Genomic DNA, 6,294 nt, shown 5'->3' with positions numbered 1-6,294 from the left:
CAGCCTAGTAGAGAGCATGGCACAGTGAAGATGATCTACTGACTGAAAGTGTTGCTGAGCAATGGACTCGTTACCCGAGGCACACAGAAGGCAATACTGTGGCACAGGCTTTTGTGAAAAGAAAAAGCTCTATTGCCAGTCAGCTGGCAAGGAGACGGGAGGCAAAGCTCAAAACCGTCTTCTGCACCTGGGGGCAGGCCAGGCGTCTTTGGGATCGCTAACCAGTCCCAGGTGATGCCAATGCAGCCTTCCACGGGGCGCGTGGGTTCACAGTTAGAAAGCTTTCCCTCTTGCACGTGCCTGGGAGATTTTGGCTCTGCCTCACCTTAACAACTTAAGCAATGGTTAATCAGTTTGAGCTGGTCCTAATGTTACAAAAAGATCTAATTAAGTCAGTCCATCAGAAAGCAATGCTTGGGCACAAGCTTTACTCAGATTCCCTCGTTCAGCGTTCCTTGAGCACCCACTGTGTGAGAGCGCCTGGTTTTGCCCTCAAGGAGCTTAGAGTGGAGTTTACATGAATGAACCACTGATTAGCGTCGGGCCTAAGTGTGGGCACAGTGACACCTCACATTCAGATACTACTCCAGGCACGGGCATTAGGGGCGCCCACAGGCTGGACAGGCCTGGGACTTCCCTGGTTGAACTGTGAAGCCGCGGTGGCAGTCCACACCCCGCTGTTGGTAGCGGGTCCGGCCCCACGAGGAGGCGCCGCTGTCAAACCCCACGGTCCTGCGCAGCCAAGAGACGAGGTCACCACGGAAGGCAGGCGTAGCCCACTCTTCCCGAGAGGCCCGACATCTCCCGGTGAGTCCCGAAAAGTGCGCGGAGACTGTGGCCGAGCCCTGGGTCGTCAGCAATCCAACTCCCAGGGAGTCGCACGGAGGAGGGGAAGCTGCTTTCTCCCGGCCTTCTGGGCGGTCTGGCTCGGCCCCGCAGTTAACTGCAGCTGCAGCCCCCGCCCCGCGCCCCTCTCCCCTCTCCTCCCGCCTCCCGCCTCTGGCGGCCAGTGCGGCGGCTCTGGGGCACTGGGACTGAGCAAAGGTCCCAGCAGGCTGGCTCTCCCTCCGCCCTCCCCGTGCGTCCGCCCCCGGCCGGCCCAGCACAGGCTCCTCCGACTCCGCTGGCGCGTGGCGCGCGGCTGCCGGGGACCCAGCGGCAGGCGCGCGGGTAAGTGCGCGGCGGGCGGGGGCAGCGGGCTCCGCTCCGGCTCCTTTTCGGGTGTCCCGGGCGTGGGGCAGCTGAGGCCGCGCGGCGCTTTGGGAACCCCCTCCCCTTGCTCCTTCCTAGGGGAGACGAATCCTTTGGCTGCCCGGCCGCTGGAATGGCGGGTCCCATCGCGACCCTAGCCTCCCGCTTTCCCGGCCCGGTCCCCCTCCCATCACCGCGTCCCGCCCCTACTCGCACTAGCACCCCCTCCCCGCCGCCACTTCCTTCTCTGGATGTTGCAAGCGCAGCTGGTACTTCGGTTCTCCCACCCGCTCCCAGGCCACCCCCTCCCCACTCGTCCATCCTTTGTCTTGCGGCTGGTTTCTCCTCTGGGTGCTGCGGAGGCTCTTCCGGCTCGGGGTCGCGTGTGCGGGGAAGCGGGCCTTTGAGCAGATAGGGAGTTCAGTCTTTGGACGGACGGAAAAGAGTCCCTAATCGCCTTGCTCCGGTATCTAGAGGGCCCCGAGCTTGGGAAGGAGGCCAAGCCCCCCTTGGAGTGCCGGGCAAGCGCTGGGATGGCTCTCGACGCTGCCCGCGTGGCTTCCTTTGGCCTACTCTTCTTTTGGACCCCTGACCGTTTCCAGACCCGCTTGCCATCTGCACCCCAGAGAGGAAAGACGAGAGGGCACCTCTTAGAAAAGCGTCGGTTGTTGACTGAACACACCACCCACTCCTCCAGACTCGACTCTGTCCAGTATAGTGAATGGGGTAGTGAAAGGGATGGATGCCTTGGAGTCGCTGTCCTCCAGAGGCAGGCAGGCGGCCGGACAGACAGATGGCCAAGTCCAAGTGGAATGAAAGGAGTGCTATGGGGTTGGAGAAGAAGCTGAAGAGTGAAATTGTCTTCACAATCCACCACCACCAAGCTTTTTTCCTAAAGGAAAGGGGCTGGAAGAAGTTGAACCCAGACCATCAGGTAGATCTGAGAGAAAGGGCCCAGCCCCTCAGCCACTGTCCTTTAGCTAGGCTCTTTGTTGTTGTTGTTGAGAGAAGGTTGGCTCTGTCATGGAGGCTGAAGTGCAATGGCGCTGTCCTGGCTCACTGCAGCCTTGAATTCCTGGGCTCAAAAGATCCTCCCGTCCACACGTAGCTGAGGCCACAGGTTCCTGCTACCACACCGCATCTTCTCTATTCTTACCCAGACTGTCTTCTGTTACCCGCTCCACTTCCCCAAAGCCTTTGCCGCCTCACTCTCCCTTCTCTTCAAGCTCATGCCTGTCTTCTGACCATCATTGAGTTCACATACTGATTTTTATTTTAGAAACGATGAAATATTAATTTGTCTTCTCATTAAAAATGAGCTCAGGTACTGGGCTGTAGGCATCAGGAGATATGAAAAGATACCTCTGTTTTAGTTTAATAGACCTAATTGCACTTTGCTACCTAGAAAACTAAAACTAATTCAAAGTGTGCTGAAATTGTTAACAATGAGACAAGTAGACAAGTACAGCCATGTTTCATCTCCGCAAATAGGGAGGAGATGACAGATGTTCCACAGCAATGATTTTTGTTTCCACCATAACTGAGGTTCACCCTTTCAAGGACACTTTCTTATGCTACAGAATGAATCATGTGAGGCCACATTAGAACAGAGAAAAGCCGAACAGGGAGCCAGCAGAGCAGAGTGGCCAAGAGCACAGGCTTTGGAGTCGAGCAGAGCTGGGATGGAATCTTGGCTAAGCACTAATTCTCTATGGGGTGTTCAAAGCCCTCCAGACAAAGACTACCAGGAACACACTGACAGGTCAGTGGGTTGGTTTATTTCTCCTTGCAGTGAGCTCCCTCACGGGGAACCCTGAGGTGTCTCAGTAAGAGGTGTTAGAACGGACAGAGGGTTTGGGCATGTAGTAGGTGAACTGAGGAAAGAGGGCTTTGCTCTGAATTGGATGTGGTCAGGAAGCAGGGGAAATTCTGTGATTGAGTATCCTCATAAATCTCGTCAAAAAGGAGAGAAGGCCAGAGTGAGGCTATAGCTGTGATTGGTCAAGAAGCAGCAGTCACTCATTAGGACTGCTAATGATTGGAAGGGGGATGGTATTAGATCATTTTTGTGCTTTGAGCATGTTCATGCTTTGTCTGTTTTCAGGTATGATTACAGAGCAGCCTTGTTTTCATGTTGATTCATCATGACAGGAGTGGACCTGCCTGATATTGATGCTCTGTGACATTATTCATAGTAACACCAGGGGCTAATAGTACCAGGCCAACTCCCAGATGCCTCTCTTTCTTGTGATCTTGGGCAACTTACTTAACATCTTTGAACTTCAGCTTCCTCATCTATAAAATGTGGACAATGCCTAATTCATGGAGTTATTGTGAAGATTAAATAAGGAAATGTGTGTAAAGCAGTAAGCCGCGGGCACCCAACAGTTGCCCCTCTCTTTGTCTAGAGTATTTTGATGTTGAGGTTTCTTCGTAGAACTGTTCCAGCAGAGGCCCAGGATTCTACCAGAGCTGCTCTTAAGAATCCTGAATGGAATGTGAGAAAGAATGAGGTCTCTCTTCTAATTCAAAAATTGGGTAATTCCATGACTCTGAATCAGTCTTCACAGGCAGTAGTGAATATAGTTATCTTCTCCTGCGGTTATTACGTTGGGAACTATTTTTAAGATTCTTTGTTCCCGGTGGCTCCACCTGGCTGTGTGCTTTGCCAACTTTGTGTCACTGTCTTTCTTTCTTGATGTTTTCCCCCTTGGTTTCTTATCCAGGAGTCTGACTTGAGCTAGGATATCCTTACTGTATTCGCTTTCGCTTTCTGAGTTCTCATCTGCTTTGAGCTGGGAAGCCAGACAGACAAGTGAATAAGTACTATTTGCTAATATAACTTTTTATTTTATTTTTCTTTGAGATGGAGTTTCACTCTTGTTGTCCAGGTTGGAGTGCAGTGGCACGGTCTCAGCTCACTGCAACCTCCGTCTTCCGGGTTCAAGTGATTATCCTGCCTCAGCCTCCCAAGTAGCTGGGATTACAAGTGCCCACCACCATGCCCAGATAATTTTTGTATTTTTAGTAGGGATGGGGTTTCACCATGTTGGCCAGGCTGGTCTTGGGCTCCTGACCTCCGGTGATCCGCCTGCCTTGGTCTCCCAAAGTGCTGGAATTACAGGCATAAGCCACCACACCCGGCTGCTAATAATACTTTTAAGGTTATCTGTGAGAACCTGCGATCTACATAACACCTGTGAAGTGCAGTGAGTGTTTAGGCCTTGAGCTATTTGAGTATGATGTCTCCTAAGGCCATTTTCATCTTCTCCCAAATGGGAGTGTCATGGAAATTTGAATCCAAAGTCTGACTTTTGGCTGAGACATGAGCATACTTGTCTGTGTCAGGCAACTTGGGTTCTAGATCCTTCATTCATTTGGACCTGGCCATATTGTTTATTCTTTCCTGGCTGACTAGTTACCTTAGGTGTTTGAGAAAGATTGTGGCAGTGTATTCCCCCCAGTGCTGCATGAAGAACTCTGTTGTGTTACATTCCCAGCCTATATTCTTGTTGATTTATTATTTCAAAAGTTCCTGGAAATAAAGCCAAAAGCAAGAATAGAAAATGAGCAAAGAATATAACAGTTAAAGAAATACAGAAAATCTTTCAACAAAATAAAAGATGCTTGATTTTATTTGTATTAAAATAACCTAAAACTAGGCTGAGATTCTATTTCTCACCTATCACAACTGGCAAAAATCCAAAAGTCTAATGATACACTGTTGCTAAGATGGATACTTTTGTACATTATTGGTCAGAGTACAGAAGAGCAACTCCTAAAATTACAGATGCATTTGCCCGTTGTTCTAGGAGTCCCTCTTCTAGGGGTCTACCCTTCAGATATGCTTGTTTATGAAGAGGACATCTGTATGGGGTATTCACTGGGGACATTTCTTTTTTTTTTTTGAGACAGTTTTACTCTTGTCTACCAGGCTGGAGTGCAGTGGCATGATCGTGGCTCACTGCAACCTCCACCTCCCCGGTTTAAGTGATTCTCCTGCCTCAGCCTCCCAAGTGGCTGGGATTACAGATGCCTGCCACCACGCCCCGCTAATTTTTGTATTTTTGGTAGAGACCGGGTTTCACCATGTTGGCCAGGCTGGTCACTAAGTCCTGATCTCAGGTGATCTGCCCACCTCAGCCTCCCAAAGTACTGGGATTACAGGCATGATCCACCATGCCTGGCTGACATCTTTAATATAACAAAAATTTAGAAATAACCCAAGTGGTCAGCAACATGGGAGAAGTCAAGTGCACAATGGTACCTCTGTGTGAGGGAGTATGTGGCAGAAAGCAAGGTGCTAAGCCATGTGCAGACTCCTTTTAATTACACCTGTATAAAGAAGTGTGAAGGAAATATGACTGAAGGGGAGAGGGGTGAAAGCATTGCTGGGACATGGGCAGGAATGGGATTTCTCAGCGTGTCCTTTTACATAATTTAGATTTTTGAGCCATGTAAGTATAATTCATACATAATAGTAATAAAGAAACCTCTAACTTTACTTCACTAGGAGAATATTCTCCAAGTCTCATGATTGGAAAGTCTGAGTGTAATAAAAACCTACAAAGCAATAAATAGCCACCTCCAGTCACTCTCCCTAAAGTACCCTACACTGCCAAGAGGGCAAATTAGCTGTTTAATGTTAGCTGAAAAAAAAATTAAAAGTTAATTTAGGAATTTCCTCTTTTTACCATATAAACCCTGTTGGAGAGGACTGGTGTCTTTACTAAAGTATTCCCACCCACAGCAGATGGGTTCTATTTTGTTTTTTAATGGCAAGCCTGATTTGGTTTCTACAGAAACCTGTTGGATCTGAAGGCAATTGAGTGAACTCTTTCAGCTTGCCCCAGAAAAGAACAGAAGCCATAGCAGTGGAGATCCTGACAACAGTGGTCAACTAAAGCAGATCCTTCTCTGGCTCTTCTCCTGGGCTAGCAGGACGAGCTCTCACAGGCCGTCAGGGAGACCCAGTCCCGTGTTGGGCAACGTAAATCTGTTCCTTTCAAATTCCCTCTCTTGGTAACTGGCTTTTCCTTCTCATCTCCCAGCCCGCACCTGAGATACCTGGAAGATGCCCCAGGAAGCCTTCTTTCTTTCATC

The 6,294-nt window shown here is 49.8% G+C and overlaps 1 protein-coding gene across 2 annotated transcripts in view; it reads left to right on the top strand.

Moving 5' to 3' along the window:
* Positions 1 to 552: 552 nt before the first annotated feature.
* GSDME (gasdermin E) overlaps positions 553 to 6,294 on the top strand; it is a 62,199-nt gene continuing 56,457 nt past the window's right edge. The window contains exon 1 of one of the 2 annotated variants that reach the window (XM_017527004.2): positions 553 to 807. The gene's annotated coding sequence lies outside the window, so the exon portion shown is untranslated. Of the gene's footprint in view, positions 808 to 1,027; positions 1,171 to 6,294 lie in introns of those variants that run through there. The other variant, XM_017527003.2, reaches the window with a different exon arrangement.

This window comes from Cebus imitator, unplaced genomic scaffold, assembly GCF_001604975.1.
Source record: "Cebus imitator isolate Cc_AM_T3 unplaced genomic scaffold, Cebus_imitator-1.0 Scaffold45, whole genome shotgun sequence".
NCBI lineage: Eukaryota > Metazoa > Chordata > Mammalia > Primates > Cebidae > Cebus > Cebus imitator.
The sequence above is the reverse complement of the archived record's forward strand: the minus strand, read 5'-3'. Positions and strand labels throughout refer to the sequence as shown.